The sequence below is a fragment of the Leptonychotes weddellii genome, chromosome 16, assembly GCF_054177405.1.
Source record: "Leptonychotes weddellii isolate Sample4059 chromosome 16, ASM5417740v2, whole genome shotgun sequence".
Lineage (NCBI taxonomy): Eukaryota > Metazoa > Chordata > Mammalia > Carnivora > Phocidae > Leptonychotes > Leptonychotes weddellii.
Genome location: NC_138384.1, coordinates 10853681 through 10867109, shown reverse-complemented (window position 1 = coordinate 10867109; position 13429 = coordinate 10853681). Strand labels below are relative to the sequence as shown.

The following is a 13429-nucleotide window of genomic DNA, read 5'->3' as shown; positions in this document are numbered from 1 at the left end:
TTTTAACTTTTTAAATACACTTTATTTTTTTAGAACAATTTTAATGTACAGAATAAAAAGTATAGATACTAGAGTTCCCAAATACTCTACACTAAATCCCCCTATATTAACATGCTATTTTAGTATTGCACATTTATTATAATTAATAAACCAATATGATATATTTTTATTCATTAAAATCCATAATTTTACCTTTGTACTTTAGGATCCCATCCAAGTTACCACATCATAGTTATTACGATCTGTTCTTAAGCTCCCTTTGGCTGTTACAGATTTTTCTTGTTTTTGATGATCTTGATAGTAGTACTTGGTATTTTAAAAAAATATCCCCCAATTGAGATTTGCCTGACATTTTTCTCATGAGTAGACAGGGGTCATAAGACCAAACAACTCTATTATAACAGCTCATGTTCAGATGTTTTATAGAAGTGTATTCACAGGACGCCTGGGTGGCTCAGTCCATTACGTGTCTGCCTTTGGCTGAGGTTGTGATCCCAGGGTCCCAGGATCCCTGCTCAGTGGGGAGTCTCCTTCCCCTCTGCCTCCTCCCCCCACCACCCATGCTCTCTCTCTCTCAAATAAATAAAATTTTTTTAAAAAGTGTATTCACGTAAGAAAAAAAAAAAGGAAAGCTGAATGAAAGACTACTCAAAATAAATTTTTAGAATAATCACCTTCAAGAACAACCCAAAAGCAATACCTTTTAGGTAAAATGTCCCCAGAACATGTGAGAGAATGTGGTGGACAGGTGTTTAAGATCATTTGTTTTCGGGGCGCCTGAATGGCTCAGATGGTTAAGCGTCTGCCTTCGGCTCAGGTCATGACCCCAGGGTCCTGGGATCAAGTCCCGCATCGGGCTCCCTGCTCAGCGGGGAGCTTGCTTCTCCCTCTGCCTCTCTCTCTCTGTGTCTCTTATGAATAAATGAATAAAATCTTTAAAAAAAAAAAAAAGATCATTTGTTTTCTTGTCATGATTGGTTTGAGGTAGACCAATGTGGAAGCTGGAATAAAAGGAATTAACTGAGTGAACCTTAAGATCTTGAAAAATGTTGATCTTTCTTTCCTCTTTAAATACTTTTAAATGAATTAATTAGCTAATCAATTAATTTAGAGAGCCACCCGAACAGGGATAGGGGCAGAGGGCGAGGGAGAGAGAGAATCTCAAGCAGACTCTGTGCTGGGGACAGAGCCTGATGCAGGGCTCGATCTCATGACCCTGACCTGAGATCATGACCTGAAATCAAGAGTCGGACGCTTAACTGACTGAGCTACCCAAGTGCCCCAAGAAATGTTGATCTAAGACACGTGTTATTTGGTCCTAAATTCATCCCAGTTGCCACAAGGCCTGCCTGGTCTGGCCTGTATTCTCAGGCTGCACTAGGGAATAATCAAGGTCCTTTTTAGATGAAGTCTGGAAGCTTCCACATCTCTAACCAAGGAGAAATCTGCATGTCCATTAAGAGAAAATAAAAGAACTGGATGGTAGTGTGAACAGCATGAAGTGATGGTTCAAATGTTAACTGTTCAGTTCAAATACATTGCCCATGAGGACTCACCTCGCTTACATTCTGTGGGGCACATACCGTGCTTATCGTCTAGTGTGAACAGAAAGGAGGTGAGATTATGTCCTAAATTCCCACATAAAAGCTTCTGGTGAAATGTAAATGAAATAGGCCAAGGACCAGGAATGTTAAATTGCGGGGCGCCTGGGTGGCTCAGTCGTTAAGCGTCTGCTTTCGGCTCAGGTCATGATCCCGGGTGCTGGGATCGAGCCCCGCATCGGGCTCCTCGCTCAGCGGGAAGCCTGCTTCTCCCTCTCCCACTCCCCGTGCTTGTGTTCCCTCTCTCACTGTGTCTCTCTCTGTCAAATACATAAATAAATAAATCTTAAAAAAAAAAAAAAAAGGAATGTTAATTTGCCAAAGTTCTTTGAGAGTAATTGTTCTACTGCACATAGTACCAGAAGGACAGGTAGAGTGAAAGAAGCAAGAATAAACTACTGAGTTTCGAGATATTCTACACCAGGCATACTTTGATTTTCCAAAATAACTCTAAAAATTTCTACTCAGAAAAAAAAAACAAAAGTCAACACCCCCTGCAAAAAAGATTAGTATGCCATCCAAAATCTGGCAGTATTTTGCTGCCTAACAAAGATTTGGAAATCCAGTCAGTCATCAGGACTTCCCCACCCTGCTCCTGAAAAGTGATTTCGCTTTCCTTGGGAAAATGAAGGCATTCTCATCTATCCTCCCCACAAAACAGCAAGTAAGCAAGTAGTTGATGCCACAACACACTCTGCAAGCTCAAGCTCAGTAACTAGAATCCGTTTTTTTTGTTTTTTTTTTTAAAGATTTTATTTATTTGACAGAGAGAGACACAGCGAGAGAGGGAACACAAGCAGGGGGAGTAGAAGAGGGAGAAGCAGGCTTCCTGCTGAGCAGAGAGCCCAATGCGGGGCTCGATCCCAGGACCCCAGGATCATGACCTGAGCCGAAGGCAGAAGCTTAACGACTGAGCCACCCAGGCGCCCCCTGAATCCGTTTTTTTTTTAAAAGATTTTATTTACTTATTTGACAGAGAGAGACACAGCGAGAGAGGGAACACAAGCAGGGGGAGTGGGAGAGGGAGAAGCAGGCTTCCCGCTGAGCAGGGAGTCCGATGCAGGGCTTGATCCCAAGACCCTGGGATCATGACCCGAGCTGAAGGCAGACGCCCAACCGTCTGAGCCACCCAGGTGCCCCTAAAAATATCTTAAAAAAAAAAAAATCAAGACTGAGAAACTGTCAGATTAGAGGGGTCTATGGCGACCTGACAACTAACTGCAAGGTAGAATCCTAGTTTGGATCCTGAACACAAAAAGGACATTAGTAAGAAAACTGGTGAACTATGAATATAAAGTCTGCCGTCTAGTTAACAGCATTGTAGCAATGTTAATTTCTTAGTTTTGATAAATGTACCAGGGTTATGTAAGATGTTTTAACACTAGAGGAAGTTGGATGAAGGGCTCATGGGAGCTCTTTGTACTATCTTTACAACTTTTCAGTAAATCCAAAATTATTTCAAAATAAATTTAAAAGTAAGAACAAAAATAAATTTAAGCCCAAAGCCTAAAATTTCTTGGCCTCTGCATTGATGGTCATTGTCTTGTCTTGAATGGGAAAGAAATGTTGATTTAACATGAAAAACTGGAAAACCCCAGTAAACTGCAAGTTGTTTTTTTCTTTTTGGTTTACCTTAAACCAAACTAATGAGGTAGTAATTTACTGCAAGCTTTTTTTTTGAAAGAGACATATTTGTGCATCATAAAATGCACTCTATTTTAAACTGCACATTTCAGTGGTTATTAGTATAGTCAAAACCTGTATAACCATCACTAGAACATTTCCATTTTTTTGGTCTTCCTCTTGCCGAAAAAAAAACCCCCTGTAACCATTAGCAGCCAGCTGCCCCCATTCCTTACCTTCTCCAGCCCCTGACAACTACTAATCTACTTTCTCTGTATGGATTTGCTTACTCTGGATATTCCATGTAAGTGGAATCATAATATATGTGGCCTTCTGGCTTCTTTCACTTAGCGTAAGGTTTCTGAGGTTTATCTATGTTATAGCATGAAATCAGTACCTCATTTTTTGTGGCCAGATAATATTCCATCATATGGATTTTATACCACAGTTTATTTATCCATTCACCAGCTGATAGACATCTGGATTGCTCCCACCGTTTGGCTATTATGAATGATGCTACAATGAACATTGTTTGTGTGGACAAGAGATATCTACTTGTCCCAGTACTGTCTGTTGGAAAGATGACACTACACCATCTCAATTGTCTTGGCATCATGGTCAAAAATTAACTGACCAGGGGCAACTGGGTGGCTCAGTTGGTAAAGTGTCTGCCTTCAGCTCAAGTCATGATCTCAGGGTCCTGGGATCGAGCCCCGTGTCGAGCTCTCTGCTCAGCGGGAAGCCTGCTTCTCCCTCTCCCTCTGCTCACTGCTCCCCCTGCTTGTGCTCTTTCTGTCAAATAAATAAATAAAATCTTAAAAAAAAAATTAACTGACCATAGGGGTGCCTGGGTGGCTCAGTCAGTTGAGCATCAGATTCTTGGTTTTGGCTCAGGTTATGACGTCAGGGTTGTGAGAACGAGCCCTACATCAGGCTCCATGCTCAGCAGGGAGTCTGCTTGAGATTCTTTCTCCCTCTCCCTTTGTTCCACACCCCACTCACGTTCTCTCAAATAAATCATCTTTTTAAAAAAATTTAGAAAAAATTAACTGACCATAGATGTGAGGGCATACAGTAGCCCCCCATCCTTGAAACCAAGGATAGTATAGAACCCCATATATGTTATGTTTTTGCTTATACATGTATACCTATGATAAAGTTTAATTTATAAATTAGGCACAGTAAGAGATAACAATAACTAATAACAGTCATATGAGTGTGGTGTCTCTCTCAAAATACCTTATTGTACTGTATTTATTTACTCTTCTTGTGATGATGTGAGATGATAAAAGGCCTACATGATGGGAGGAAGTGAGGTGAATGATACAGACACTGTGATCCAGCGCTCGACTACCACTGACCTTCTGACGGTACATCAGGAGGATCATCTACTTCCGGACCATAAGTGACCACAGGTAACTGAAACCCCGGAAAACGAAACCACGAATAAGGAGGGACTCCCATATTTCTGAACTCTCAATTCAACTCCACGACTCTGGATGTGTTTTCTTATGCTGTACCACACTGTCTTCATTCTTGTAGCTTTTGTAGTAAGTTCTGAAGTCCAAAAATGTGAATCCTCCAACTTTGTTCTTTTTCAAAACAGTTTTGGCTATTCTGAGTCCCTTAAGTTTCCATATGATTTTATTTTATTAAAGATTTTATTTATTTATTTGTCAGAGAGAGAGAGAACACAAGCAGAGGGAGTGGCAGGCAGAGGGAGAAGCAGGCTTCCCGCTGAGCAGGGAGGTCAATGCAGGACTCCATCCCAGGACCCTGGGATCATGACCTGAGCTGAAGGCAGATGCTTAAACGACTGAGCCACCCAGGCATCCCTGATTTTATTTTATTTTTTAAGTATGTATGTATGTAATCTCTATACCCAACGTGGGGCTCAAACTCACAACCCTGAGATCGAGAGTCGCACGCTCTTCCAACTGAGCCAGCCAGGCACCCCTCCATATGATGTCAGAATTAGCTTATCAATTTCTATAAAGAAGCCACCTGGGATTCTAATAGGAACCACATTGAATCTGTACATCAATATTGGGAGTACTGCCATTTAACCATATTAAGTCTTCCAACCCATGAACGTGGATGTCTTTCCATCTATTTAGATTTCTAGTCTCTTTTGCAGTATTTTGGAGATTTCAATGTACAGGTCTTAAAGATTTTCTATTAAATTTATTCCCAGTATATTATTCTTAACGCTTTTAAAGTAAAATTATCTTAATTTCATCTTTGGATTGTTTATTACTACTTTATCAAAATATAATTGATTTTTGTATAATTGATGTGGAGAAAAAGGCAAAAGAAATGTAGAAAAAAAATAAATTTCCTTACAACTTCCAGCCCACTGACAAGTTCTTGAGACAAGCAGGGTGACCTTCCTCCAGAAGCTTAACTGCCTCAATGTTAATACTTTACTGGAGGTGAAAAGCAACCTTAGCTTGATATTAGCCCGACCTCCAGGATGCTGTAAGTCTTATTTAACATCTAAAAATCCCTTTGGAAACTTCCTTTATCTCTCCCCCCACCACCCCAAGATATATGTTAGCCATCATCCTTCAAACATATGGCCCAGTGATATCCGTCTGAAAGGTCTCATGAACCAGTCTTAACAGCAGCTAGCTCCTCCTCAAGGTCCTGAAAGCCTTGCTTCCAAATTCCTTAGAGACTTACGCTCTAACTCCCTCACAACTTAAAAGTATATAATCAGTCACTCTGCACAATCCCAGCACAGCTCTTTCTGTCCACAGGGCCTGTCCCTGTGCTTTAATAAAACCATCTTTTTTGCACTGAAAACATCTCAAGAATTCTTTCTTGACCATTCGCTGCTGGACCCCAACATTCCACATCATAATGATCTTGTATCCTGCCTTGCTGAACTTGTTTATTAATTCTCATAGTTTTTTGGAGGATTGCTTAGACATTTCTATATGTAAGATCATGTCATCTGTGAATATAGTTTAACTTCTCCCTTTCCAATTTGGATGCCTGTTATTTCGTTTTCTTGTGTAATTGCTGTGACTAAAACCTCTAGCACAATGCTGAACAGAAAGGCATGAGGGGGGCGCCTGGGTGGCTCAGTCGGGTGGGCGACTGCCTTCGGCTCAGGTCATGGTCCCGGGGTCCTGGGATCGAGTCCCGCGTCGGGCTCCCCCTGCTCTGCGGGGAGCCTGCTTCTCCCTCTGCCTCTGCCTGCCACTCACCCTGCTTGTGCTCTCTCTCTCTGTCAAATAAATAAATAAAATCTTTAAAAAAAAAAAAAAGAAAAAGAAAGGCATGAGGGGACATCCTTGCCTGGTTCCTATCTTGGGAAAGCATCCACATGTTTCATGATTAAGTAAGATGCTAGTTGTGAGTTGGTTTTTCATAAAGTGACCTTTATCAGTTTGAGGAAGTTCTCTTCTATTCCTAGTATGTTGAGTGTACTTCATTCCTTTTTTTTTTTTTTTTTTTTAAACAACTGAATAATATTCTACTTCCAGTGTATGGATGTGGCAGAATGAGAAATATATCTGGTCTGTCCTCAGTTCCTGGGACAGAGCTCTTAAAACCCTGAATTTCCTGCACATAAGAGTGTCTTTTGTTCTTCATACTAAGAGCCCCTTTCGATCACACAGGGAGTTTAATGCTAATGAGGTCACTTAAGGTGGAGCCCCTAGATAGAGCCTCAGGATGGAGCTGGGCACTAGAAAGACCAAATGATTACAGTGTTGAAACATTTAGTCCACACACTGACCTCAGGAAAGGGGAATGGGAGCTGAGATTAGGCTCTATAAAAACCTGGAAGTGAGATGTGATGCATTTCTAGGTTAGTAAACACATCCAGGTGCTGGGAGGGTGGGGTTCCTGGAGATAGCCTGAAGCTCTGTATGCACACTCCCCAACACCTATGCATATCTTCCATCTGGCTGTTCGGGAGTTGTATCCCTTATAATAAACTGGTAAACTTAATGAAAAGTGCCTTCCTGAGTTCTGTGACCATTCTAGCCAATTATAAAATCTTAGGAGGGGACTGTGATTGTAATTTACAGATAACTGGTCAAAAGTATGGATGGCCCAGGACTTGTGACTGGTGTCTCAAGTGAGGTAGTCTTGTGGGACTAAGCCCTTGTAGACTTACTAATGCTGTATACGCTAACTCCAAGTAGTTAGTATCAGAATTGGAATGTTGAACCCCCCAGTTGGTGTCTGGAGAATCAGAGAAATGGCTATTGGTATTGGAAAACCCTTCAGAATAAATGGACATTTTGTTTATCCGTTCTTCAGTTGACAGACATTGGGTTGTTTCTAGTTTTTGACTACTATGAATAATGTTGTTATGAACATTTGTGTAAAAGTTTTTGTGAGGACATATGTTTTTATTTTTCTTAGGTATTTACCTAGGAGTAGAATTTTTGGATCATATGGTAAATCTGTGTTTAACTACTTGAGGAACTGCCAAATTTTTTCTAAAGCAGTTACACTATTTTACACCCTACCAGCAATTTTTCTATGCCCTCATCAACACTTGCTATTTCCATCTTTTTATTTTATTTTTTTAAGTAGGCTCCACGCCAAGCATGGAGCCCAATGTGGGGCGTAAACCCATGACATTGAGATCCAGACCTGAGCTGAGACCAAGAGTTGGGCGCTTAACCAAGTGAGCTACCCAGGCGCCCCACCATCTTTTTATTATAGTCATCCTAGTGGGTGTAAAGTGGTACCTGACTGTGGTTTGATTTGCATTTCCCTAATGAATAATTATTTATTGCAACCTCTCTCCCTTTTTTAAAGATTTTATTTATTTATTTGACAGAGACACAGCTAGAGAGGGAACACAAGCAGGGGGAATAGGAGAGGGAGAAGCAGGCTCCCCACAGAGCAGGTAGCCCGATGCAGGGCTTGATCCCAGGACCCTGGGATCATGACCTGAGCCAAAGGCAGACGCTTAACGACTGAGCCACCCAGGCGCCCCAGGATAGTTTTAAATCACATTGAAATTCTGGCCAAAAACCACAAAAACACATTGGCATAAGATTATTCATTTCAGGACTCTTTATAATAACAAAAGACTAGAAACAACTCAAATGTTTATCAAAGAAAACTAACTGAGTAAACTCTGGTACACTTACACAATGAAACAGTTTGCATGTTAAAAGAAATGAATGAGGAAACTCTAAGTATTACTATCAAGTGATCTCTAGAATATAAACTAAGTAGAAAAAAGCAAGGCAGGGCGCCTGGGTGGCTCAGTTGGTTAAGCAACTGCCTTCGGCTCAGGTCATGATCCTGGAGTCCCTGGATCGAGTCCCGCATCGGGCTCCCTGCTCAGCAGGAAGTCTGCTTCTCCCTCTGACCCTCCCCCCTCTCATGTGCTCTCTCTCATTCTCTCTCTCTCAAATAAATAAATAAAAAATCTTTAAAAAAAAAAAAAAAGAAAAAAGCAAGGCAGAGAAAACTATATATAGTATACCACTGTTAATCTAAGTCAGGGGAGATAAATATAACTTTTTTTTATTGGAAGGATAAATATTAAAAAGAGGTTACTTATGGTATAAAGAGAGACTAGGTAGAGGGAACACAGAAGCTAAACTTATTTGAAAATGTTTTATTTTTTTTTTTTTTTTAAGATTTTATTTATTTTTTCATGAGAGAGAGAGAGAGGCAGAGGGAGAAGCAGGCTCCCAAGGAGCAGGGAGCCCGATGTGGGACTCGATCCCAGGACCCTGAGATCATGACCTGAGCTGAAGGCAGACGCTTAACCATCTGAGCCACGCAGGCGCCCAAAAATGTTTTTTTTTTTAATTTGAAAATGTTTTTATCAATTTTGCGTAAGTACAAAATAAAATTTAAGTAGAAACAAAAGCAATCCCTAAAAAGATAAAACCAATGAGAGCACCTGGGTGGCTCAGTCGGTTAAGCATCCGACTCTTGGTTTTGGCTCAGATCATGATCTCAGGTTTGTGAGATCAAGTCCCGCGGACTCCATGCTCAGCGTCGGCTTGGGATGCTCTCTCCCTCTGCCCCTCCCCCACTGAAAAAAATAAAACAAAACAAATAAACAATATGTATCTAGTTGGTGGCATTACTATAAAAAGAAATACTATTCCAAGAGACTTAGATTTTGACTCTACATTTCTACTGAAATATACCCTGAGGACAAAAAGAACTGCAAAAACAAACCAACCAACTTAATCCATTTGTACTAATCACACTCAGTGATGGTAGTGTTGGTACTGTCATTCTGAGACTTTCATTGTATATTGTGAAATAAAGCAAATGGGTATTTATGTGATATCCTATCATTCCTCTTGCTTGATCTCAGTTTAGGAAGGTAGAAGCTTCAGATGTAAGGTAACTCAAGAGTCTTAAATTTGAGGAACCACCATACTATTTTCCAGAATTGCTAAATCACTGTACTGTACATCTGAAACTAATATAACACTGTACATTAATTATACCAGAATAAAAAGAGAAAGAGTCCTAAATTTGATCTGGAAGTAGCAGTATTGTCTTTAGAGGAAATCAAAAACAAAACAAAGTTCTTTGCTCTGTGTACTGAGAAGTCCTTGTGACAATGACCTCCTCAGTAGCAACTAGCAACTCCTTATCCCTAGTGTGTTGAAATAATGTTTCCCACCAAAAGGCCCCAGGACTCCTACATTAGATAGCGGATACCAGGTCTGGGGCAGGACTTGTACTAAATGGGCCTGGGATATTCTGACATACCAGATAACATGGAAGCGAGGGTCACAATAAGAAACACTAATTGGCTACTACCGAAGCATGTTAGTGAACAACTCATTTTGAAAACAGGTAAATAAAAACAAAGAATCAAGCATGTATCTTATCTTTCCTATATGAACTGGGAACCAAACAGAGGTTTATACTTATGGAAGTATTACACCTAATAAATTAAGAAGGAATGACAGAATTAGACTGTCAATGCTACAGACTGAATGCTCCTGTCTCCCCAAAATTCACGTTGAAATCTAACCAAAATGTGATGGTATCTGGAAGTGGGTCCTTTGGGCGGTGTATAGGATATGAGGGTGGAATCCTCATAAATGGGATTAGTATGCTTAAAAAAGAAATCCTAGAAAACTCCCTTGCCCCTTCTGCCATGTAAGAACAGTAAAAGGCCAAGAACCAGAAAGCAGGCTCTCACCAGACATCGATCTTCAACCTGGGCTTTCTAGCCTCCAGAACTGTGAGAAATAAATTACTGTTGTTTATAAACCACCCAGTCTCCAGTAATCTAGTACATCAGTTTGAAGAGATTAAGACAGTCACCATTTTGCAACCACAAATGGATCTAGGATCAATAGCTACTAACATCAAAAAAAGAAAAAACTAGGAATTATGTCTCCTATATAGCACTCTGATACAGTTTTGAAAATAAAAATTATATATATAATTGGAACCTAATCAAATCTTTAGATACACATACCAACTTATAGGAAACAGAGAGACCAAAGAAACGTATTAAATTCTATTATGGGGATGTAACCAGCAAAATCTAGGATGTGGGAAACTCTACAGGACAAACAACCTACTTTCTTCAACAAATATATTTCAAGTAAAAATAAAGGAGATGGAATGGAAATTTTAAGATTATAAAGGAACTAAGATATAACAACCAACTGCCAAGCCTGGGCCTTACTGAATCCCGATTCAAACAAACTCTAGAAAAATAACCAAACACAAGACAAGTCAGACAATTCAACAATGACTGGATATTTGGCAATATTATGAAAACAATTTTTTTTCAGGCGTGATATGGTAACTGTGCTTAAAGAAGAAATACATACTAAAATATAAATATTTATATAATATTATAATATTTATAGGTAAATATTTTTCCTTTAGAGATAAGTATTAAAATATTTATAAGCAGAATTATATTCTGGGATTTGCTTCAAAATCAATCAGTAAATAATAAATAATATGGTGGGGTAGACAGAAGTATAAATGAAATACGATTGGGCACTAATGTTTAATTATTGGTGGGCAAAAAAAAGAAAAAAAATAAATGGACCATGATATTACAGAAATAACAGTAATAAAAAGATTATTTATCAAAGTTTTTAAACTAATTTTTTTCAATTTTAAAGCTTTTAATCATTTTATTGAATCTCTGTTCTATGCCTGTCTCTGAGAACAGAAGAGACTATTTATAATTGAAGTAGAATGCTTATACTCGCTGCTGTAATTACTTCTTGCGTTTAAAAGAAGAATTTCCACAGAAATTACCATAAACATCCATTCTAAGAATCTTAACTATACAATCATGTCTCCAATGAAATAGCTGTTTATATGATACCAATATTATAAAAGATTTTTTTATTGTAACATAAAGGAAAAGTTAACAGAAAAATAAGCTTGCTTACTTTAATGAACTAAGTGGTTTTCACTGGGAGTATACTTAAGCACAAGAAAAGTTAAATGTGAATCACAACCTTCATGTAATTCCTGTTTCTCAAGGAATATTTAAAATCCAGACAGCACGAAAGCCATTCATTTAGAAAACTGATGGGGTAAATGTCCAAAGGGAAAATTATCACTTATATCAGGAATGGCAAATATCCAGCAACCATGTCTTTGCTTCCTGGCTTCCCTTTCCTTAGAAAAGCATCATTAGGGGGGCCTGGTTAAACATCCGACTCCTGATTTTGGCTCAGGTCATGATCTCAGGATCTTGAGATCGAGTCCTGAGTCAGGCTCTGCGCTGGGTGTGGAGCTTGCTTAGGATTCTCTCTCTCTCTGGCCCCCACCCCTGCTCTCTCTCTCTCTCTTAAAAAAAAAAAAGAAAGAAAGAAAAAGCATCCTAAGATAGTGGATTTTGAGCTTTGTAGTCAGACAAACTTTGAGCAAATTAACAATCCTATCTAAACCTGTTTATCTGTAAAATGAAATAACTATTACCATCATTCTCTCCCAAGGCTTGTTGAAGGACCAGAGTGCCAAGGCATTCCTGCTACCACTACCTGAAGGGTAGAAGAACATCCAGCAGAGTTGGTGGAAAGGAGATACTGGCCCACAAAGAAATACTGGACTATCTGCCTTCAAGATCCAGGCCTATGTGAGAAGTAGTATGTGGAAGCCCTGCAGTGAACTGTGCTGATCTGTGAGGAAAGAGCACACAGGACGTACACAACCCAAATGATTCTTCTGCTTTTTTTAAATGAGCTTTCTATTTTATTTTTATTATTATTTCTTTAAGTTAGCTTTACACCCAATGTGGGGCTTGAACTCACAACCCTGAGATCAAGAGTCACGTACCCTACTGACTGAGCCAGCCAGGTACCTCTAGTCAAATGATTCTTTTTTTTAGATTTTATTTGTTTATTTGAGAAAGAGCCACGAGGGAGCGACCACAAGCAAGGGGACGGGCAGAGGGAGAGGGAGAAGCAGGCTCTCTGCTGAGCAGGGACCCGATGCAGGGCTCGATCCCAGCACCCTGGGATCATGACCTGAGCCGAAGGCAGACGCTTAACCAACTGAGCCACCAGGTGCCCCAAGATTCTTTTTTTTTTTTTTGGTATTTATTTATTTGAGAGAGAGAAAGAGCACGCATGTGCGAGCACATGGCGGGGGAGGGGCAGAGGGAGAGCGAGAGTCTTCAAGCAAACTCGTCACTGAGCACAGAGCCTGGAGCCTGGACCCTGAGATCATGACCTGACCTGAAATCAAGAGTTGGACGCCTAACCAACTGAGCCACCCAGGCGTCCTCAAATGATTCTTTATGTGGGCTAGAGATGACTGCTTCAGATCAACAATTAAGAATGACTTGTTTTAAAGTTACCTGTAGAGATATATCCCTTTCCCACTAGGAATTGAGTCCTTTGAGGACAGACTTTTTTCTTTCTTCTCTGTATCCTTAGCACAACATTTTGCCAAAAGTATTCTTCACTGCCAGGCAAAGGAAGGAGAGAAGGAGGGAGGGAAGAAGGAAGACAATTTCACTTAAGAACGAAGCAGCAGTTTGCTGGGCGCCTGCCTCCAGCACTGCATTTGCCCACCTGGGAGGAGGAAGCTGAGGCACAGGAGGACGTGGCTGGGTGGGATGCAAAGCCCTCGTCTGCCTGACTGCAAGGATCCCAGACAGATATGCTGAAAAACCTACGACACATCTCCAGGGGAGGTGTCCTCATGAGGATATAAAATCATGGTGGCCTCAGAGGTCCGTTAGTTTGGACAAATGCACTGTGGTTAGG

The 13429-nt window shown here is 40.2% G+C and overlaps 1 protein-coding gene and 1 non-coding gene across 4 annotated transcripts in view; both read right to left on the bottom strand.

Annotated features, from left to right (window-relative positions):
- CFDP1 (chromatin stabilizing protein CFDP1) overlaps nt 1-13429 on the bottom strand; it is a 124541-nt gene that overhangs the window by 41744 nt on the left and 69368 nt on the right. The gene's annotated exons all lie outside the window — the stretch shown is intronic.
- Nucleotides 5104-5176, bottom strand: TRNAE-CUC (transfer RNA glutamic acid (anticodon CUC)). The gene has a single exon. It is a non-coding gene; the product is annotated as a tRNA-Glu (tRNA).